Consider the following 23,943-nt stretch of genomic DNA (forward strand, 5'->3'; position numbering starts at 1 on the left):
TGACTGGATGGTATCACTGACTTGATGGACATGAATTTGAGTGAACTCCGGGAGTTGGTGATGGACAGGCTGGCCTGGCGTGCTGTGATTCATGGGGTCACAAAGAGTCAGACATGACTGAGCAACTGAACTGAACTGAGGCTGGTCATAGCTTTTCTTCCAAGGAGAGGTGTCTTTTAATTTCATGGCTACAGTCACCATCTACAGTGATTTTGGAGGCCAAGAAAATAAAGCCTGTCACTGTTTCCCCATCTATCTGCCATGAAGTGATGGGACCAGATGCCATGATCTTAGTTTTCTGAATGTTGAGTTTAGGCCAATTTTTTCACTCTCCTCTTTCACTTTCATCAAGAGGCTCTTTAGTTCTTCTTCACTTTCTGGCATAAGGGTGGTGTCATCTGCATATCTGAGGTTATTGATATTTCTCCCAGCAATCTTGATTCCAGCTTGTGCTTCATCCAGCCCAGCATTTTGCATAGTGTGCCCTGCATATAAGTTAAATAAGTGGGGTGACAATATATAACCTTGACATAACTTCTTTCCTGATTTGGCACTAGTCTATTGTTTCATGCATGGTTTAACTTGCTGCTTGACCTGCATATAGATTTCTCAGGAGGCAAGTAAGGTGGTCTGCTGTTCCCATCTCTTGAAGAATTTTCCAGAGTTTGTTGTGATCCACACAGTCAAAGACTTTAGTGTAGTTAATGAAGCAGAAGTAGATGTTTTCCTGGCATTCTCTTGCTTTTTCTATTATCCAACAGATGTTGCCAATTTGATCTCTGGTTCCTCTGCCTTTTTTAAAATGAGCTTGAACATCTGGAAGTTCATGGTTCACAAACTGTTGAAGCCTGGCTTGGAGAATTTTGAGCATTACTAGTAGGTGAGATGAGTGCAATTTTCCAGTAGTTTGAACATTCTTTGGCATTGCCCTTCTTTGAGACTGGAATGAAAACTGACCTTTTCCAGTCCTGTGGCCATTGCTGAGTTTTCCAAATTTGCTGGCATATTGAGTGTGGCACTTTCACAGCATCATCTTTTAGGATTTGAAATAGCTCAACTGGCATTCCATCACCTCCACTAGCTTTGTTCATAGTGATGCTTCCTAAGACCCCTGACATAATTACCAGTAAGCTGTCCTCCCACCTACCCAGTCATCTGTCCATTTGTCCATCCATCCATCTACTTATACATGTCTCCATTCACCCATCCATCCAGGTAACCAACAAACACTTATGGAATACCTATTTTGGTCCAGTAGTTATGCTAAGCAGTTTTTAATCTAATATCTCACTATGGCTTCACACCCTCCTTGAAAGGTAGGTGATTCAATTCAATCCCCATAGAAATGAACACAACAAATAAGGATCCAAGCTGACTAAACAAGACAGTGGATGCTTTGCAACTACTTGTCACAAAAGGAAGGGGCCTACTTTTTGTGAGCCCCAGATACTTGCTTGCTGCTTTCACAGATCTTATCTCACTGATTCTTCACAACCACTGTATAGATTTATTTTCATGTCCATTTTCTAGATGGGGAAATTGAAGCTCAGAGGGCTTCAGGGATGTGTAAGCGTACCTGAGCTACTCAGTGGCAGAGTAATGTTCAAACCCAGATCTGCCTGAATAAATATGGGTTTCTTCCTTTTTCTCCTCTCCCATGTGACTGCACCCTGGCCCAAGCCCCTCTAGGCACTGTCCTAGCTTTGATGAGTGCTGGAGTAGGCATCTCATGAGGGGAAGAGTAGCTGGTGAGGTCCCTGCCTCTCTCCCTTGGGGCTTCTGTGCTCCCTATGAAAGCCCCCGTAGGGATGACTTTCCTGGGCTGAGGCTCCTGTGGTCCGCTAGGGAGGGCACTCCTGCAGTGAATGCAGGGTTCCAAAGAGCTTCTGAGGCCAGAGTGCCATTGTCACTGGAGCTAGAAGGTGACCTGGATCCTGATGTTTCTGCAGGAGGAGGGAAAGGGGTACGTGAACAGTCAACAGCTGCTGAGCACAGACCATGTGGCCGGCACTGTGAAGGGAATGTTACGTCCTTACCTATGGATGGAATTGACTCTCCTCTGCATGAATTACTTTCCCCCCAGATTTCTGTATAGCTCACTCCATTGCCTCCTACAAGCCTTTGCTCAAATGTCCCCTTCTCAGTGAAGCCTGTGTTGACCAGTTCATTTAAAATAGAATCTGAAAGTCAAGAGCTTCCCCAAAGCCACTCAGTGATCAGCTGGGTCATGTCCAAAGGCCATGCACTTTCCATTCTGCTGCGCTGACTTCCTCTGTCGACATCCTTCATGATATATGGTGTGAAGGCTCATATCTTCCTATTTTCCTGATAAGAAAAACAAGTATCAAGGCATGAAATGACTCATCCAAGGTCATATAACAATACCTTGGTAGAACTGAGATGCACAGACCCTTTTCTCACCTCCATTTTTGCAAGATGCTGCTCTGGTCCACTTTTCCATCTGAATGCCTGTCATTTTCCTTCATCGCCATTCTCCAGGCCCAACCCCCACAATAGTTCTAGTGTGGGCAACACATATCTTTGACTTTTATGTTCCCTTTGAAAATGTAGTATTATTTTCCATGCATAATGTTTTAAAATTTACATGAAAGGCATGATTTATATAAATTGGGCTATGGGCTTCATTCTGGTTCTCACTTTTTGTTTTTTCCCAAGCAGCATTGCTTTTTTTTAAAAAACTTGCTTGCTTGGCTGCACTGGGTCTCTTTTGCTGCACGGAGTCTTCTCTAGCTGAATTTAGTTTGAATTTCTCTCAGATTACTAATGGGCAGTATTCTCGGGCTTCCCTTGTGACTCAGCTGGTAAGGAATCTGCTGGCAATGCGGGAGACATGGGTTTGATCCCTGGGTTGGGAAGATCCGTTGGAGAAGGGAAAGGCTACTCACTCCAGTATTCTGGCCTGGAGAATTCCATGGACTGTATAGCCCATGGTATTACAAAGAGTTGGACGTGATTGAGCAACTTTCATTTTCTTTCTACTAATGGGCTTGTAATCATGTTCTCTTTAGTCATTTGAGTTTGTTACTTGCTCAGTCATGTCCGACTCTTTGTGACCACATGGACTGTAGCCTGCCAGGCTCTTCTGTCCATGTAATTCTCCAAGTAACAATACTGAAGTGGGTAGCCATTCCCTTCTCCAGGGGATCTTCCCAACCTAGGGAAGTTTGCATTGCGGGCAGACTCTTTACTGTCTGAGCCACCAGAGAAGCCCATTCATTTGAGTTTGAATGCAGATAATTCCAAGTCTAAAGAATACACAGTGTCATATAATGATCAGTAAAGTGGCCTTGGTGTCCATATGAAGTGAAGTGAAACTCGCTCAGTCATGTCTGACTCTTTGTGACCCCATGGACTATACAGTCCATGGAATTCTCCAGGCCAGAATACTGGAGTGGGCAGCCTTTTCCTTCTCCAGGGGATCTTCCCAACCCAGGAATCGAACCCAGGTCTCCTGCATTGCAGGTGGATTCTTTACCAGCTGAGCCACAAGGGAATTCCTTGTGGGATCCACATGGCCAGGGTTCAATTTCTGCCTCTGTTTCTTCATCTGTAAGATCGGAATAATTTTACTGTGAATGTAATAGTGTGATTTTGAGGATTTAAAGCTGCTTAGAACAGTGCCTGGCACAAAATAAATACTTACTAAAGGCCATGTCCTGCTCTGATAGAGTGCGTCGTTCTCCACAGCCTCTTTTTCCACTCCAGGCCACAACCCCTTCTCCCTGGCTCCTTTTCATGAAGTTCAAATTGCATACTCAAATGAATTTTCCTTAGAACTGTGAAACTGTGAAAGAGAGTATTAAAAACAAGGGCCAAAATGGAGTCACTTATGCTAAACCCCAAGTCACGAAACCAAGACCTAATACCTAACTTGATTGCAGGTTTAGCGTCTCCCAGTAATGGAATCTTAAACCAGTCCATCTGAAATCACCTAATTAGCGAGGTCATCAGCCTCATATACCCCTGCCTTCCCTGGCTCCTAAAGGAAGATGAACTTGCCACTACCAGTCAGGTTTTTTGTTAGTAAAACTTCCTTGTCCTCACTCCCTTTTACCCATAAAAATCTTTCATTTTATACTGCTCCTTTTTGCCTGTTAGATGGGATGTTGCCTGATTCATGAATTATTGAATAAAGCTAATAAGATCTTTAAAATCTACTTAGTTAAATTTTGTTTTTTAACAAGAAGAACAGAGTGTGATTAGTCTGACTTTCTTTTTATATAAATTCCTGGGTCATTCTAAAATATATTCAGAGACGGGTTTTTCTTTTTTGTTTTTTTTTTTTGGTCCAACAAAAGTTTTCAAATATTTGCCATGGAACCACATAGACGGCTAGTGAGGAAACATGGGCCATTAGGAGCCAAGCATTCCATCTCTCCCATAAGCTGTTCAGACAGTTGTGATATGCTCGATACAGTGATTTGGTTAGTTAACATGCAAGTGACCTTAACACAGCATAAACGTGTACCACTTCATATGTGAGGCTTCTTATAGACCCAGCTTGGTTCTTCTCCTGTGTCTTCTCTTGGAGTTTTACCTGGTATTATTACCAGTTTTCATTCAAATCCATTGAGGAATGGGATGATTCTGCTTTTGTTTTCTGGCCAGGAGACGCTTGATCCTGAAAGTCTTGTGAGAAGACGTGGTGAAGAGCAAATTCAATGGTTTGTAGGATGGCAGAGAAGAGAAAAGAGGAGCTCAGAGAGGTTTTTAAGAAGAACTGCCACATACATGAGTCAGGGGTTTTGGCCTTTGGAAGGAAATGATGAATCAGTTCCTTAAAAGAAAGGATGGGACATTAAAGGGCACTATCATCAGAGTTAAAAGGCAACCCATGAGAATTGCCTGGTGGTCCAGTGGCTGAGACTCTGTGCTCCTAACACAGGGGGCCCTGGTTTGATCCCTGTTTCTACATGCAATTAAGAGTTCAAATGCCACAACTAACAGATCCTGCATGCTCTAACTATGAATAAAAGAACCCATGTGCCACAAGGAAGATCAAAGATCCTGAGTGCTGCAACTAAGGCCTGGTGCAGCCAAATAAATAAATATTTTCTAAAAAATGAAAGTGACTCTTTTCACAGGGCCTGTCTTAAAAAAATAAAAGGCAACCCATTGAATGGGAGAAATTATTTGCAAATCACATATCTGATGAGGGAGTGATATGCAGTATATATAAAGAGCTTCTACAGCTCAACAATAAAAAACTAACAAGTCATTTAGGAGATGGGTAAAAGACTTGAATAGACATTCCTCCAAAGGAGATATATAGAAGGCCAACAAGCATATGAAAGAAATGCTCAGCATCGCTAATCATCGGGGAAATGCATATCAAAACCAAGATGACATGAAAACAGAAGATAACAAGAGTGGGCAAGGCTGTGGAAAAACGGAATCCTTGTGCATTGCTGGTTGGAATGTAAAATAACACAGTTGCTATGGAAAACAGCATGAAGTTCCTCAAAAACTTAAACACAGAATTACCCTATGACCTCGTAATTCCACTTCTGGTTATATACCCAAAGGAACTGAAAGCAGGAACTTTAATGCCAAGGTTCATAGCAGCAGTATTCAGAATAACCAACCATGGAAGCAACCGAAGTGTCCATCGAGAGATGAATGGATAAACAAAATGCAGGTGTATACAAAATCAGGGGATATTATTCAGCCTTAAAAAGTATGCTACATGCTACAGTATGAATGAACCTCGAGGACATCATGATAAGCGAAATAAGCCAGTCATAAAAATATGAATATTGTTTGATTCCACTTGTATAAGGTGCCTAGGGCAATACATTTGTAGAAACAGAAAGCAGAACGGTGGTTATCAGGGTTGGGGGAGAGGTAATGGGGAGTGATCATTTGATGACTATGGAGGTTCAGTTGGGAAGATAAAAGAGTTTTAGAGATGGATGGTGATGATCATTGAACAACAGTGGAAATACACTCAATGCCGCTAAACTATACCCTTAAAAATGGCTATGAGAGCACATTTTATGTGAACACATACACACACATACCACTTGGGAAAATGGGAGGATTGGGTAGGAAGAAGTGGGGTGAAATGAGAGAAATTCAGACTTCCAAAGGAGCTTTTCTCACGGTGGGTTCATCATGTTCAAGGCGGGGTTGCCTGCCGTGGATTCATCAAACTCTGCTTGTGTTACTCTGTGTGAAAGGGCTGAGTCACTGAGATTCTATACACGTGATATTCTTGCAACATGTGACTATCTGAGGCAACGTGGCCTCGTGAAAAGAGAACGAGTGTCCTTTCATTCCCAACTTTCAGTGACTGCCTTTCGGTAGCCCTCTGCCATGCGAGGTGGGAGCAACAAAAGAAGTCTCTGTCCTCACACTGTAGCAAAATGGCAGACGTGTTAAAAACGCAGTGGCGGGTTATGCTTGCTTTTCAGAGCTAAAGCCAGGTCATCCGGCTTGTGAGAGTCCACCGGGAGCATCTCTTCCCAGCTCTATGTTCAGAGACATCACATTGCTAGCTTGACTGGGTGTTTACACCACAGAAATCATTAAATGCTACAAATTTTTTGAATCTCAGCTCTGTCACTGGCTGTGTAGTCACTTAGGCAAATCACTGAGCCTCCCCAGCCTCAGTCTCCTTATTTGAAAATGGCTATAGTAAACGTCTTTTCTGGTTCCTAGGAAGAGAACAATTTGACACTTAGGATGCATCATTGCTTGCTCCTGGATGACAAGAGGCCTGTCTCTCCTCAGATTAACAGCTGGTACCCTACCTCACCTCCTCAGTTGGCACCAATGCTGCCCCCCAGACTGAGGGTTGTCCAGAGAGGGCAGTAACTTACAGTGCCCGTGGGGTACACACTTATCATGTGCCCAGGGGGCACTAAGGAGAGGGAGGGGGAGACTGGTAAAGCAGGAGATGATAACTGCTTTGCATAGTTCATTGCACCTTTACTTTTGGCTGTGCTGGGTCTTCGTTGCCATGGGGGCTACTCTCTAGTTACGATCACCGTGGCTTCTCCTGTGGCAGAACGCAGGCGCGATGGTGCGTGGGCTTCAGTAGTTGCGCCACAGGGGCTCATCAGCTGTGGCTTTCGGGCCCTAGAGCGCGCAGGTTTCAGTAGTTCTGGCACATGGACTTAGCTGCTCTGCAGCCTGTGGAATCTTCCCGGACCAGGGTTTGAACACATGTCTCCTGCACTGGCAGGTTGACTCTTACCCACTGCACCACTAGAGAAGTCCCCATTGTTTCTTTTTTTAACTACATTTTTTAAAAATTGAAGTATAGTTGATTGACAATGTTGTATTAGTTTCAGGTATACAGCAAAGTGGTTCATATATATATATATTCTTTTCCATTATAGTTATTATAAGATAATCAATATACTTCCTTGTGCTATACAGTAGGTCCTTGTTGCTAATCTGTTTTTGTTGTTCAGTTGCCCGGTCATGTCCAACTCTTTGCGACCCTATGGAGTGCAGCACACCGAGCCTCCACATCCCTCATCATCTCCCGAAGTTTGCCCAAGTTCACGTCCATTGCATCGGTGGTGCCATCCAACCATCTCATCCTCTGACGTCCTCTTCTCTTTCTGCCCTTGCATGTTTCTGCTGTACTATAAAGTGAAATATATGTACACATATATTCCTTTCCTCTTGAACCTTTCTCCCGCCCACTCTCATCCCACCTCTCTAGGTCATCACAGAACACCAATCTGAGCTCCCAGTGTTATACTACAGGTTCCCACTAGCTATCTGTTCTACACACAGCAGTATGTATATGTCAGGGCTTTCCCAGCGGCTCACCAGAATCTGCCTGCAGTGCAGAAGACCCAGGTTCAGTCCCTGGGTCAGGAAGATCCCCTGGAGGAGGGCATGGCGACCCACTCCAGTATTCTTGCCTAGAGAATTCCACAGACAGAGGAGCCTGACAAGCTACAGTCCATAGGGTTGCAAAGAATCAGACACGGCTGAAGTTAGACACAACTCAGCATGCATGCACACAGTGAATAATGTCAGTCCTAACATCCCATTGTTTCATTGTTTATACTTGATCCCATGGCCTGCAATATCATGGATGTTTTACAACAACTGAATTTTAACTACAGTAGCAGCCAAAAATTGTTGAGAAAGGCAAGGTGGGGCATGGGGAAGAACTCTGGCCTTGGAGTTAGATCTGGATTTGTCTCCCAATTCCGTCATCACTAGCGGTTTGGCGTTAGGTAACTGATTGCCCAAGTCTGAACTTCAGTTTCTCCAACTGTAAAAATGGAGGTGATGACAACTATTGCATAGATGTGTTAGATGGCAAGGGGGTTACAATGGAGGCAATACCATTGGGCAATCTGTCAAGAACAATTATATGAACAATTATATGTGAGCACTGATATTACCAGTTACCTAACATCTATCCTCTCCCTAGTCCAAAACAGAAGAACCCCTATTTTATTTGAAGTAACGATGCAACCAGCTCAGAGACTACATTTCCAGGGCTTCCCTGGTAGTCCAGTGGTCCTGCCAATGCAGGAGACACAGATACGATCCCTGATCTGGGAGGATGCTCACGTGCTACCTGGCAGCTAGGCTCATGTGGCACAACTACTGAGACCATACGCTGCAACTACTGAAGTTCTCGGCCTTCCCTGTGGCTCAGTTGCTAAAGGATCCACCTGCAATGCAGGAGACCCTGTTTGATCCCTGGGTCGAGAAGATCTCCTGGAGAAGGGAAAGGCTACCCACTCCAGTGTTCTGGCCTAGATAATTCCATGCACTGTATAGTCCATGGGGTCACAAAGAGTCAGGCACAACTGAGCGACTTTCGCTTTCACTGAAGCTCTCATGCCTAGAGCCCATGCTCGGAAGCCACTGCAAAGAGGAGCCCGGGTAAAGAAACTATAGAGAGTAGCCCCCACTTACCACAACTAGAGAAAAAAGCCAGAGAGCAGCAGTGAAGACCTGGCACAGTCAAAAATGAATAAATAAATCTTGAAAAAAAAATAGTAAAAAAAAGACTACATTTCCTTACTGCTACAGGGAGCCAGCCTCCTTTCTTTTTTTGAAATTTGATTCTTTATTAGAACTCTTTAGAACCAGCCTTCTGACTAGGTTTTAGCCAATGAGGTGTAAGTGGAAGAGTTGAAAGGACTTCTGGAGACGTTACTTCAAGGGGTTGACTCAGTCAAATGAGCCTCTTTTGCTTTTCCCTCCTTTCTCTTCTCGCCTGGAATCTGATGCTCCAACAGCTGTATTTGGCCTTGAAGTGACCTTGAAAATGGAAGCTCTTAGCCATGATGGTAGAACAGAGTGATACGAAGAGCCTGGGTCCATGATACTGTTGGTGTACCATTCCTGCCCTTTTCTGCCTACCTCTGGACCACTTTTATTTGACAGAGAAACACAATTGTCTCTTGTTTAAGCTTCTGTTATTTGGGATTTTCTGTTACACACAGCTAAATCTAACCTGTATGAATACTGTTGAATGGAGCTGTGGGAGACACGAGGGGAGAGGGCCCATCTCACAAGGACCACTTGCCTCTGGCTCAGATGGTTTACATCTTTACGTGGTGTCAGTGTTCCCACTTGACTTCTCAGCGTTTGACTCTGTTAAGCATTCCTTTCTTCTTAAAACTCTCATCCCCTGGCTTCTGCAACCTCACATTTCCCTGCTGTTTGCGGGGTCTCTCTCTCTCCCTTTTGAGTTTATATGCATTTTATTTTAGACAAACTACATGACATATTTTTTTCCCCTCAAAAACAATGCCTCCACTTCAAACAAATCAGCATCAAAATAAATGAAGAGCTCAAGCTGACATCAGTCCCAGTGTTTTTGTGGATAAAAAACAGCAGCTGGTCAGTTGTGACAACAGGTGATGGCTCCAAAGTCACTGCCAAGTTTGTTAACATTTTCCCACTTGTAAGCCATCCTTAAAATCATATATGGGGGGGGGTCACACCATCCTCATGGTAGTTCAACAGAGAAACCATGCCATCTGGATTCATGTTTTCGCTGATAAAAAATGGACAATTTAAAAAAATGTATTATTTACTTATGTGGTGTTCTGGGTCTTCATTGCAGTGGCTTCTCTTGTTGCTGAGCACGGGCTGTAAATGCTCTGGCTTTAGTAGTTGCAGTTTGTAGGGTCTTGAGCTCCTACTGAGTAGTTGTGGCATGTGGGATCTCCCAAAGCAGGGATTGAACCCGGGACCCTTGCACTGGCAGGTGGTTTCTTAACCATTGGACCACCAGGCAAGTCCCAAGAGCTGACAGGTTTTGAAGTCAGCAAGGATGTACTTGATTTGTTCTGCAGCTTCTGCCATATAAAAGGTTTTACTCTTTCTGGTCTCTGTTCTTCAAGTTTCCCTTTGATTGACTTCGTGTCATCTTTGATGTACTTCTTGTAGGCTTCTTTCGTAAAGGTGGTTTCCTGCAAGTGATGGTTCATGACAATAGTGACATGAGTGATTACTGTGCTTTCAGTACCTTAGCCTTCCAAGCCTTCAGAGAAAGCATTTCCACCAATGAGTGATTCATCAATGTTACCTTTTGTCCTGTTGATCACCTTCCCCTTCACCTCCAGATACAGCCCTCTGCGACCTCCCAGATCTTGTAGGTGCTGGAGAACATCTCATGAGGGCTGATGTGGTCCTGGTAGATGATCATGATGGCAACTGGAGGGACATGACTTTGTTGCTAGCTTCCTAGGAGCCTGGAGCTCAGAGTAAGCACTCTGAGCAGGTAGATTCTTAACCGCTGGACCACCAGGTAAGTCCCAATAACTGATAGGTTTTGAAGTTAGCAAGGATGTGCTTGGGGAGGGGGGATGGGAGGAGAAAAGTGTGGGATCTCTTTTGATTATCAAGTGACAGAAACTTTGACTTCTACTGGCTTCAACAACATCAAAAGAAGAGTCCAGGATTACACGTTTTGACCCAGTTGAATAGAGGGATTCAAACAATAGTATAGAGACAGAAGAGACATTTAAAATACTTAACAATTGGCATTGTGTTGTCATTGAACAGATGTCAGAGGAGATGTCCTGGAAGTCTCCTGCTGAACCAAGCATTAACTCTTTAGTTACTGGATCATAGGGAAGTTCAGAGGTTCCAGAAAGGTAACTAGGAGAAAGTAGGAGAATGATTCCTATCCCCAGGGGGTTCTGGGAAACATTTACTTCCCAACAGAAGTATTTCAACAATAATCAGCCATTCCAATGAGTACCAGATAAATAACAGCCCTGTGTTAGGATCTGGTTCAATTCAGTTCAGTTCAGTTACTCAGCTGTGTCTGACTCTTTGCAAGCCCATGGACTGCAGCACGCCAGGCTTCCTTGTCTATCACCAACTCCCAGAGCTTGCTCAAACTCATGTCCATCGAGTTGGTGATGTCATCCAACCATCTCGTCCTCTGTTGTCCCTTTCTCCTCCTGCCTTCAATCTTTCCAAGCACCAGGGTCTTTTCCAATGAGTCAGTTCTTCGCATCGGGCGGCCAAAGTATTGGAGCTTCAGCTTCAGCATCAGTCCTTCCAATGAATATTCAGGACTGATTTCCTTGAGGATTAACTGGTTTGATCTCCTTGCAGTCCAAGGAACTCTCGAGAGTCTCCTCCAATACCACAGTTCAAAAGCATCGATTCTTCGGTGCTCAGCTTTCATTATGGTCTTCCATACATGACTACTGGAAAAACCATGGCTTTGACAAGACGGACCTGGATACTCTTCTTTCTTTTTTTCTATCTCTCAGCTCTACCATCCCGTATAGACTGTGTTCTCAGACAGTCTCTCTCCCCTGGCTGAGAGACGGCTGCCCAATGACTCCCAGGGCTATGTTCTTCCTCATTCACATTCAGCAAAGACAAGTGAGGCTCTTCCCCCAGCAGCCCTAGCATGAAGTCTGAGATTTGGTCTGATGGAGCTGGCTGAGATCATAGGCACAATCTTGATTGATGAACGTGGCTTGGGGAGGCTTGGAGAGGCTTAGAACGGGAGACTGGCTTAGGCAAGGTCTCCTATTCCACGTCCGGAGCCTCAGCTTAGAAACAGCTTCCCTGGAGTAGGTAGGCTTAGAGTGGGGCTGCTACCCCCAGAGAAAAACTGGGTACTGTTGTCAGAAGAAGAGGGGGCATGTAACATGTAATGGCTTGTTACAGCAGTAACAGGAAACTGCAAACACAGTGGCTTCAAATGACACAAATTATTCTGTTATAGCTCTGGAGGTCAGAAGTCTGAACTGAGACTTCGAGGCTGAGATCAAGGTGTTGGCAGAGTTGTGTTCCTTCAGGAGGTTCTGGGGCGAATCCCTTCCCTTCCTTTTTCCAGCTCCTGGAGACTCCCTACTTTCCTTGGCTCATGGTCATATCACTCCCGCTTCTGGTTCTGTTGTTACATTTCTTTCTCTGACTCTGACCCTCCTTCCGCTCTTACGTAAGGACCCTGTGATTTCACTGGAACCATCTGGATAATCCAGGGTAATTTCCCCATTTAAAAACCCTCGACTTAAGCATATCTGCAAAGTTCCTTTTACCATGTAAGGTAACATATTCACAGAGTCCAGGGATTAGAACGTGGACATCTTTGGGCCAGAGGAACAGGGTGAGAGGTAGACATTATTCTGCCCATCAAAGAGTGGATCCTGGATGGTAAAGGTAACAAGTATCTATTATCTCCTTTGCCTGCCACCTCTCTGACTACTCTTTTTTGTCTTTTGTAGATCTATCCTCTTTTACCTGACTTTGAATATTGGGTTTCTCAGCTTTCAGCTCTAGACCTCTTCTATCCTTGCTCTATATTCTCTCCCCAGGCAAGCTCACTGAGTCCAGGGTATGATTACCAACTATGGTTACATATTCACATTTCCAGCTCAAATATTTCTGAGTCCAGACCAGTATATCTAAATGTCCATTTAACACCTCCACTGGGCTGTCTCAATGGCCCACCAAATTCAAGATGTCTAAAACCTTGCCAAATCCAGCTCTAAGTCAGTAACTGGAGCCACCAACCCTCCAGTTATGGGAATCCGAAACTTAGACAATCATCCTTAGTTCCTCCTCCCAATCCAATCCTTAGCTGAGTCTTTTCGTTTTCCCTTAATACATGTTATCTACTTCTTTGACTGCAAGGTCTTGTCAGATCTGCACTGCAGCACATGGAATCTTTTAGTTGCGAAAATTTTACTCTCAGTTGGCATGTGGGATCTAGTTCCTTGACCAGGGATTGAACTCAGGCCCTCTGCATTGGGAGTGCAGATTTTAGTCACTGGAACCACCAGGGAAGTCCTCTCTTTTTTATTTTTTAAATTATTTGATTGAATTTTATTTGTAGTAACAATAATCATTAAAACCAAACAAAAACAAACAATAAGCAAAAACAAAAACAAAAAAAATCTTCCACACTGAATGGGAATAATACCCATTTCAAAACCCTTTGAAGTTTGATTGAGCTTTTTCAATTTTACCTTCTTGATCTTAAAAACATCGATTTCTCTGTCTACTCACCTTTCACTCCAAGCTACCACTTTCGTCTAAGCTCTTGTCTGGACTTCTGCACTGGCTGCCTAAACTAGTCTCTGGGTCCATTAGGATCCACCTCCAGTTTGTTTTCCACACATTGCCAGGGTTATTTTTCCAAAATGCAAATCTGATCATTTAACTCACCCACTCAGAACACATCACTGGCTTTCCATTGCCCTTAGGAGAGAGATCAAAATCCTTCCCATGGTATCTCAGGGTTTACAGGGTCTGCTCCCTGTCTGTTTCTCTAATCTGTTTCTCTCCCTTTAAGAGTCTATTGGGTTTTCTGCACCTATGGATGCCGCCGAGAAAGCATTGTTGATGTCTTCCCCCGCCCCACTGCCGTCATGTCTAAGTCACGGTCTCCCAAAGAGCCTGAACAGTTGCAGAAGCTCTTCATCAGAGGACTGAGCTTTGAAACAACTGAAGAGAGTCTGAGGAGCCATTTTGAGCAATGGGGAACACTCCCATTGTGTGGTAATGACGGATCCAAACACCAAGCGCTCCAGAGGCTTCGGCTTTGTCACATACGCCACGGTGGAGGAGGTGGATGCGGCCATGAATGCGAGGCCACACGAGGTGGACCGAAGAGTTGTGGAACCAAAGCAGGGAGTCTCAAGAGAAGATTCTCAAAGACCTGGTGCCCTCCTAACTGTGAAAAAGATTTTCGCTGGTGGCATTAAAGAAGACACCAAAGAACGTCACCTGGGAGATTATTTTGAAAATAATGGGAAAAAAGTCTGGGAAAATTGAAGTGATTGAAATCATGACTGACCGAGGCAGTGGCAAAAAGAGAGGCTTTGCTTTTGTAACCTTTGATGACCATGACTCCGTAGACAAGACTGCCATTCAGAAATGCCACACTGTGAATGGCCACAACTGTGAAGTGAGACAAGCCCTGTCTAAGCAAGAGATGGCTAGTGCTTCATCCAGCCAGAGAGGTTGAAGCGGTTCTGGAAATGCTGGTGGCGGTCGTGGAGGTGGTTTCAGGGGGAATGACAACTTTGGTCACGGAGGAAACTTCAGTGGTCGAGGTGGCTCTGTTGGTGGCAGATATGGTGGCAAGTGGGGATGGTTATAAAGGATTTGGTAATGATGGAAGCAATTTTGGAGGTGGCAGAAGCTACAGTGATTTTGGCAATTACAACAATCGATCTTCAAATTTTGGACCCATGAAAGGAGGAAACTTTGGAGGCAGTTCTGGCCCTGATGGTGGTGGAGGCCGATACTTTGCCAAACCATGAAACCAAGTTGGCTAAGGTGGTTTCAGCAGCAGCAGTAACTATGGCAGTGGCGGAAGGTTTTATTTACTGCCAGGAAACAAAGCCGGAGAGGACAGCCAGAGAAGTGGCAGAGACGGGTTACAACAGATTTGTGAATTCAGCCAAGCGCAGTGGCGGCAGGGCCTAGCTGCTACAAAGAAGACATGTTTTAGACAGTACTCATGTGTATGGGCAAAAAACTCGAGGACTGTACTTGTGGCTAATTGTATAACAGGTTATTTTAGTTTCTGTTCTGTGGAAAGTGTAAAGCATTCCAACAAAGGGTTTTAATGTAGATTTTTTTTTTTTTGGTGCCCATGCTGTTGATTGCTAAATGTAATAGTCTGATCATGACGCTGAATAAGTGTCTTTTTTTTTTTTTTTTTAGGAGTCTATTGGTCTATTGGTCTCTCAATGCGCAGATTGGGAGAAAATATTTGCAAATAATGTGACTGACAAGGGATTAGTCTCCAAAATTTACAAACAGCTCATGAGGCTTAATAGCATCAAAACAAACAACCCCATCAAAAAATGAAGAGAGTATCTAAATAGACATTTCTTCAAAGAAGACATACAGATGGCTAACACATGAAAAGAAGTTCAACATTGCTAATTACTAGAGAAATGTAAATCAAAACTAAACTGAGATATCACCTCACACCAGTCAAAATAGACATCATTTTAAAATCTACAAACAATAAATGTCTGAGAGGGTGTGGAGAGAAAGGAACCCTCCTACACTGTTGGTGGGAACGTAAATTAGTATAGCCAGTATGGAGAACAGTATGAAGTTTCCTTAAAAATACGAAAACTAGAGCTACCAATGAAGAAAGAATTGATAGGGCCTGAACTCCATCTTAGCCCTGTTCATGCTGATCATGCTCAGCCACCTTTCCAATGGACTCTGAACTCTGTGTTTAGTGCCTATGAAAACAGCAACAGAAGGATAAGACCCCCTCCAGACAGGGGAACCTTGAAGATCGTATCTAGGTTACTCATCGCCTAAGAGAAAACATACACTAATCACCCCTTCCTCCAGACAGGCCATAAACTTTTCTGTATCTATCTGAGTGTAACCTCAGGTTTATTGATTATTGGCTAATTGTTTGACTGAGCACATGAGCACATAGCATGTGAATGATGGGGTTATTGGGATGGTATTTTCCTTGGTTTATGTAAATCTCAAGGAATTTGGGGTGGTGGGTTCGGACACGTACACATAGGGTATAAAAGATTTCCACAAATGCTGTTTCGGGTCCTTGGCTAAGAGGAAACTCTGCCTTGGGCCCGCCGGTGTAATAAACTGCACTCCACTATCTGCATTGTCCTTCTGAGTGAGTTTGTTTCCTGGAACGCATGGCTACAACACCATCTGACCCTGTCATCCCACTCCTGGGCATATATCTGGAGGATAATATGGTCCAAAAGGATACTTGCACCCCAATGCTCATTGCAGCACTGTTTCCAATAGCCAAGACATGGAAGCAACCTAAATGGCCATCAGCAGAGGAACGGGGAAAAAAGATGTGGTACATACACACATAGTTTCATGGAATATCACTCAGCCGTTAAAAAGAATGAAATAATACCATTTGCAGCAACATGGATGGACCTAGAGATTGTCATACTGAGTGAAGTAAGTCAGAGAAGGAGAAACATTGTATGACAACCCTTATATGTGGAATCTAAAAAGAAATGATACAAATGAATACTTACAAAACAGAAACAGACTCACAGACTTAGAGAATGAACTTATGGTTGCTGGAGGTGGAGGATGGATGGGGGGAAGGGATACGTAGGAAGTTTGGGATTGACATGTACATATGGCTATATTTAAAATGGATAACCAGCAGGGTCCTACTGTATGGCACATAGAACTCTGCTTAATGTTATGTGGCAGCCTGGATGAAAGGGAAGTTTAGCAGAGGGTGAATATATATATGTGTCTGGCTGAGGCCCTTTGCTGCATACCTGAAACTATCACAGTATTGTTAATTGGCTATACTCCAATATAAAATAAAAAGTTTTGTTTGTTTGTTTGTTTTTTTTACAAAAAAAGTCTTTTGGTCATTTATTTATTTTTCCCCCCTCAAACTTGCCATATTCTTCCTCATCATTTAACCATGGCATATTCTGTGTAGTCTGCTAGACTTCTAATTCACCTTTCATATTTCCCTGGACCCTTTTCAATCTCCTGGATGAGATCAAATTCTCCCATTGTAAACTGTCATTGATTTCCCTGATAGACTGTGTATTTCACCCAGGCAGTGCTAACACAATTCTAATTTTCCATTTAGTCGTCTACTCATTTTATTAATTCTTGTTCTCCTCAACACAACCACTACGAGTCAGTAAGCTCCAGGGGAGCAAGGTCTCTGTCTGTGTCTGTTCACCACGAAATCCCAGCCCCTTGCTCTGGGTGCAGTTCTCATCTCTTAAAATCACAGATGCACATGCTCATCCTTGGATCAGGACCCTAAGGTTTGTTCCAAGGTCATATACCCAGCAGGTGGGTAAATTCCAAATCTGACTTCCAAACTTGTCTTTTCTTCTTTACACTCTGCTGTCCTTTCAGATGAGGGAAGGGTTGGGATTGTGCCATTTTGGGGTGTGCAGATAGATAGAGTGCCTGATGAACTATGGAATGAGGTTTGTGACATTGTACAGGAGACAGGGATCAAGACCATCCCCATGGAAAAGAAATGCAAAAAAGCAACATGGCTATCTGGGGAGGCCTTACAAATAGCTGTGAAAAGAAGAGAGGCAAAAAGCAAAGGAGAAAAGGAAAGATATAAGCATCTGAATGCAGAGTTCCAAAGAATAGCAAGAAGAGATAAGAAAGCCTTCTTCAGCCATCAGTGCAAAGAAATAGAGGAAAACAACAGAACGGGAAAGACTAGAGATCTCTTCAAGAAAATTAGAGATACTAAGGGAACATTTCATGCAAAGATGGGCTCGATAAAGGACAGAAATGGTCTGGACCTAGCAGAAGATATTAAGAAGAGGTGGCAAGAATACACGGAAGAACTGTACAAAAAAGATCTTCACGACCCAGATAATCATGATGATGTGACCACTAATCTAGAGCCAGACATCTTGGAATGTGAAGTCAAGTGGGCCTTAGAAAGCATCACTACGAACAAAGCTAGTGGAGGTGATGGAATTCCAGTTGAGCTATTTCAAATCCTAAAAGATGATGCTGTGAAAGTGCTGCACTCAATATGCCAGCAAATTTGGAAAACTCAGCAGTGGCCACAGGACTGGAAAAGGTCAGTTTTCATTCCAATCCCAAAGAAAGGCAATGCCAAAGAATGCTCAAACTACCGCACAATTGCACTCATCTCACACACTAGTAAAGTAATGCTCAAAATTCTCCAAGCCAGGCTTCAGCAATACGTGAACCGTGAACTCCCTGATGTTCAAGCTAGTTTTAGAAAAGGCAGAGGAACCAGAGATCAAATTGCCAACATCCACTGGATCATGGAAAAAGCAAGAGAGTTCCAGAAAAACCTCTACTTCTGCTTTATTGACTATGCCAAAGCCTTTGACTGTGTGGATCACAATAAACTGTGGAAAATTCTGAAAGAGATGGGAATACCAGACCACCTGACCTGCCTCTTGAGAAATCTGTATGCAGGTCAGGAAGCAACAGTTAGAACTGGACCTGGAACAACAGGCTGGTTCCAAATAGGAAAAGGAGTACGTCAAGGCTGTATATTGTCACACTGCTTATTTAACTTCTATGCAGAGTACATCATGAGAAATGCTGGACTGGAAGAAGCACAAGCTGGAATCAAGATTGCTGGGAGAAATATCAATAACCTCAGATATGCAGATGACACCACCCTTATGGCAGAAAGTGAAGAGCAGCTAAAAAGCCTCTTGATGAAAGTGAAAGAGGAGAGCAAAAAAGTTGGCTTAAAGCTCAACATTCAGAAAATGAAGATCATGGCATCTGGTCCCGTCACTTCATTGGAAATAGATGGGGAAACAGTAGAAACAGTGTCAGACTTTATTTTTGGGGGCTCCAAAATCACTGCGGTTGATGATTTCAGCCATGAAATCAAAAGACACTTACTCCTTGAAAGAAAAGTTATGACCAACCTAGATAGCATATTCAAAAGCAGAGACATTACTTTGCCGACTAAGGTCCGTCTAGTCAAGGCTATGGTTTTTCCTGTGGTCATGTTGGATGTGAGAGTTGGACTGTGAAGAAGGCTGAGTGCTGAAGAATTGATGCTTTTGAACTGTGGTGTTGGAGAAGACTCTTGAGAGTCCCTCAGACTGCAAAGAGATCCAAGCAGTCCATTCTGAAGGAGTTCAGCCCTAGGATTTCCTTGGAAGGAATGATGCTAAAGCTGAAATTCCAGTACTTTGGCCACCTCATGCGAAGAGTTGACTCATTGGAAAAGACTCTGATGCTGGGAGGGATTGAGGGCAGGAGGAGAAGGGGATGACCGAGGATGAGATGGCTGGATGGCATCACGGACTCGATGGACGTGAGTCTGAGTGAACTCCGGGAGATGGTGATGGACAGGGAGGCCTGGCATGCTGCGATTTGTGGGGTGGCAAACAGTAGGACACGACTGAGCGACTGAACTGAACTGAACTGAGTTCTAGAAACTTCATCTGCTTCCTGACGTCTTTGGAAACGAACCTGAAAAAGGCTGACAGTTGGCCTGAACTCACAGGGCTGCGGGGTGGTGGTGGGGAGTTCTGCTTTCCCTTGTTCTTCCTTTTATGTTTTGGTTTCCTCCCTCCTTCTGTTTTTCTCCTTCCTTTCCTTTTCCTCTTTCCCATTTTCCAAAATATGCACGAAATTTCTGCTCATTGCCAGACTCTGTTCAGGAGGGTGATGACACAGAGGTGAATCAGACAGAGTCTCTGTCCTCAAAGAGCTCAAAGTCTAGTCTGTTAGAGTCTTGGTCAAGTAAATAAATGCCAATCCAGATTCATTTCCTCTTCTGTAAAACGGGCATGGTTCTTACTACACCAGAGTTTTTGGGTGCATGTAACCACACTCAGTCTGGAATGAAATTTATTGGAAGGACACTGGATGGATCCCAGGATTGAAAAGAAAGCAGGAGAACCAGGCCCAGAAAACAGGAGGGTGGGCAGCTAATAGAGCCAAGGAACTTGCTTGTGAGGACAGTGCCCCTGGCACTGCTCCCACTGTGACTTTCCCAGTTGTCTTTGCAACTGTCCCCAAAATTCAAAGACCAGGTGGGAGCATCCCATGAAGCTAGCATGGGTCAGTCATCCAGCCAGACTCCAGCTGCCTGGCTGTATGGACAGGAGGGAACTGCCCCCTGTCATGGAAGAATGGGAGTTGGCACTCAGAACCCCTGACACAGCTTCTCTCATTTCCCTGCGGTTCTTGGGTGACACCAGGGTCAAAGGATCTCTTGAGAGGTCATCTATCCAGCCCGTGTCTGGACAACGATCAGCTCTTAAGTAATAGGACTGGAACTTGAATTTGGGTCTAGCTGGCAGAGCAGCAGTTAGACCTTTTGGCTGCAAGCAACAGACACTACCTCTGCCAGTTTTCAGCAAAAGAGAATTTACTGGAGGGATGTGGTCGAGGCTCAAAGATTTATAGGCAGCTGGAGAAGTAAAGTTAGGGGACAGACAGGAACCAAAGGAGAGATGGAGGGTCTAGGATCAGTGGGGAGACACTCTGACACTTGAGTACTGCTGCCACCGGTGTAATGAATGACCTCTAACAAGATCTCTTATCTTGGCTGTACTGTCTCTAAATTCAAATTCTCAGGAGAATGTGTTTGACAAGGTTAGTTTCCATCATGGACCTATCCTCCAGGGTGATAAGAAGAATATGGTTTCTTTAGTGGCATGGGTCATTTGGAGTTACTTTTGCATCAAGGTCACAAAGAAAATTAATACATTGTTGAGGGGTATATCAGCTATCTATTACTGAAATGATAGTGCATAGCAAACAATCACGTTTCCAAAGCAAGCAACAAGGATATACATCTGGTGGTCAGCTAGGCAGCTCCACTGATTTCGGTTGGACTTACATGTCTGGGGGCTTCCCTGATAGCTCAGCTGGTAAAGAATCCACTTGCAATGCAGAAGAGTGGGTTCGGTCCCCGGGTTGGGAAGATCCCCTGGAGAAGGGAAAGGCTACCCACTCCAGTATTCTGGCCTAGAGAATTCCACGGACTGTGTAGTCCATGCACTTTCACTTTCACTACATGTCTGGAGGTTGCCTGGCTATTGGCTGATTTAGTCTGACCTTGTCTGACCTTGATTTAGTAACCAATGGGTTACTTCTGATATGTTCTCCTGGGTAATGGCAGAGGCAGGAGAGGAGGCAAATACTATCACACAAGTGTTTTTTAAGGCCCACCTTACATCACATTTGCTAATATCCTAGTGGCCAAAGCAAGACACGTGACTAAGACAAGCATCTGAGTGAGAGCACTGTGACATTTCATGGCAAAGGCTGTTGATACAGTTGCCTCTCTGTCCACATCTGTATGTTCCACATTCACTGATTCAACTGACCATGGATCAAAAATGTTTGAAAAAAAGAATTCCAAAAAGGAAAATGACTTACATAGCACGTACATTGTATTTACAAGTATTTAAACAGCATTTACAATGTATTAGAGATGATAAGTAATCTAGAGATGATTTAAAGAAGAGCAGAGGATATGCATAGGTTGTGTGCAAATACCATGCAGATTTTGGTATCTGAATTGGGGGTGCAGAGTCATGGTTGTCCTAAAACAAGTCCCCAGCAGACACTGAGGGAAGACTGCACTGGGAAAGGTGAAGAATTGGTGCCATTTTTGCAGTCCACTGGGAAATGTCTAAAAGGAGCCAATGTCTGTGACAGACATCAAAGTCCACGTTCTTTCCATGTTCCACCATCTGGGGCACCAACCAAAGGTGTTTTTCTCCAAGATGGGCCTCTGTCCTTATTCAGTTGTATCACTTTGAACATCAGTTTCATGAGAACAGGGACTTCTATCTGTTTTATTTGCCTGTAACTCCACTGCCTAGAACAGCTCCTGATGTGTAGCAGGTGCTTAACAAATACTGGCCAAATGAAAATTACCTTGTAAACTTACCTTATGCATCTAACCAAGGTTTTTGCTTTTGTGAGGAGGCTGTGTATTATGGAGTAAAGGACTTAGATTTGGAGACAAACCAGCCTGAGTTTTTATCTGGGCTTCATCCTTTTCTACCAGTGATCTTGGGCGAATTATTCAGTCTTCCTGAGCCTTATTTCCCTATAGCAGAAACAATTTGGGTGGCTTTTCAGTGAAACTTCCTCATTTTCTGGTAACTGTCCCTCTCATCTTCACATATTTCCTGTGCTGGGGCTTCTATATTTTGTGACCCTGTCCCCCTCCTCCAACCTTAACTCAGCTGATCAGACAAAGGGAATGGATCTGAACTAAAATGGGCCAATCAGAGTCTGTCAGGAATTTGGAATTTCAGTCTTAGTCTGATTGGCCTCTTAAATGGAGGAGACAGGCACGCAGGAGCTGGCTATGGCCACTTCACACCAGAGACAGCTGGTCTACAGCAGGAGAGAGGAATAAAGCCCTCATTCAAGATTTCTCAGGCCCAGTCAGCTATAAAACAGCTGGCTAGGCAGCTGGGGTAGTCTCTGGATCCAGACTGAACCTTGGTTCAGATTCTGGCTCTATCACTTACTAGCTGAGCCATTTCACTTCTCTGTGTCCTGGTTCTCATCTGTAAAATGGGAATGATATTAATACCTACTTCATGAGGTTGCCATAATGATTAAATAAAAGTGCACAGAAGAATATCTAATACATGAGAGTACTAATCCACGTGCATGTATTCCAGATCATAATTTCTGATTCTTAAAATTAATACTGCTTTCCCATCCCAACCCACCCCCTCTCAGGAAGCACTCACTTCAGTGGATTGCTGATTCCAGTGCAAAGAATCTGAAAGAATACCACTTTCACATGTGAAATGGGAAAGTTAAGAATCTTCGAGTTCTTAGCGAGGATTCAGTGAGATGAGGACAACTCTTGGCATACTGTAGGTATTCAGCATTTGCAGGCTTCTCATCCTTCCTACTCTGCTTTCCTCAGGCTCCAACTGGGGCCAAGCACAGGAGACGGTGCTTCTCGTGTGGATGGTCTTGGCCACAGCTTGATTTGGCTCCTTTCTAAGGTGAGCCAGATCCGTTCTTACAAGATCCTTAGAACCACTGATCTCAGTGCCTCATTCTGCGCTCAGATGCATGACTCACTGCTCCTCAGGTGCCTCCCCACAGAAGACTTCATCTCCGATGCACTCCAGATATTTTTCCTGCGGAGGAAGTGACCCAGGGCACAGCAGCTCTTGGTGGAGGCAGGGCTGGTGTGGGGAGCATGAGTAGACAGATAGGAAACTTACCTTGCTATTTGTCCTCTGCTGATACCATCTCTTTCCTGGTCTTTGGGAGCTACATGTTGCTGTTTAGTTGCTAAGTCATGTCTGAGCCACTGGACTGCTGGGGAAGTCCCTAGAAAGAGCTTCTTGATTCGCGTGATGGTATTCCAGGGTGAACAAGTCCATGACAGGAGGGTTTTCTTCCTCTCGGCCAGCTTCTTCAGCCCTCCCAGCTCCTCCTTTTGAGGCCCCTACTCTATGACCACCCAGCTCAGCACCTGCGCCAAGGCAAGCAAAGGCAGAGTTATGGGGAAGTGTGGTGGGAGGTTCTAGGAACATTTTTTTTTTAATTGATGCATAGTTGCCTCACAATATTACATTAGCTTTAGGTCAGCAAAATAGTGATCCAACAGTTAAATCCACTACACAATGGTCACCACAAGCCCAGTAACCATCTGGTACCATGCAAAATTATTACACTATTTTGGCTATGTTTCTTAGGCTGCATATTACTTCCTTGTGGCTTATTTATTTTCTTAATATAATTGGAGGTTTGTATCTCTTAATTCCTTTCATTTGTTTTGCCCAACCTCCCACTCCTTCCTGGCAACCATCAGTTTGCCCTCTGTGTCAGCAACTCTATTTCTGTTTTGTTGTGTTTGTTACTGTATAAGTGACATCATACAATAATTGTTTTTCTCTGTCTGACATTTCACTTAGCATAATATCCTCTAGGTCTGCCCATGTTGCTGTTAATGGTAGAATTCATTCTCTTTATGGCTGTGTAATATTTCAC

General features: G+C 44.0%; 1 protein-coding gene, 1 long non-coding RNA gene and 3 pseudogenes across 2 annotated transcripts in view; 2 read left to right on the top strand and 3 right to left on the bottom strand.

Annotated features, from left to right (window-relative positions):
- Positions 1-23,943, top strand: part of PTAFR (platelet activating factor receptor) — an 82,457-nt gene that overhangs the window by 46,876 nt on the left and 11,638 nt on the right. The gene's annotated exons all lie outside the window — the stretch shown is intronic.
- LOC138434340 (uncharacterized) lies at positions 1,245-23,407 on the bottom strand. Its single transcript, XR_011254751.1, has 3 exons — positions 23,172-23,407; positions 3,665-3,805; positions 1,245-2,325 (listed from the first exon to the last, which is right to left on the bottom strand). It is a non-coding gene; the product is annotated as an uncharacterized lncRNA (long non-coding RNA).
- Positions 4,434-7,540, bottom strand: LOC138433148 (large ribosomal subunit protein eL39-like; annotated as a pseudogene).
- LOC138434338 (translationally-controlled tumor protein-like) lies at positions 9,897-13,373 on the bottom strand (annotated as a pseudogene).
- Positions 13,854-15,059, top strand: LOC138434336 (heterogeneous nuclear ribonucleoprotein A1-like; annotated as a pseudogene).

The sequence above is a fragment of the Ovis canadensis genome, chromosome 2 (genome assembly GCF_042477335.2).
Source record: "Ovis canadensis isolate MfBH-ARS-UI-01 breed Bighorn chromosome 2, ARS-UI_OviCan_v2, whole genome shotgun sequence".
In the NCBI taxonomy this organism is placed as follows: domain Eukaryota; kingdom Metazoa; phylum Chordata; class Mammalia; order Artiodactyla; family Bovidae; genus Ovis; species Ovis canadensis.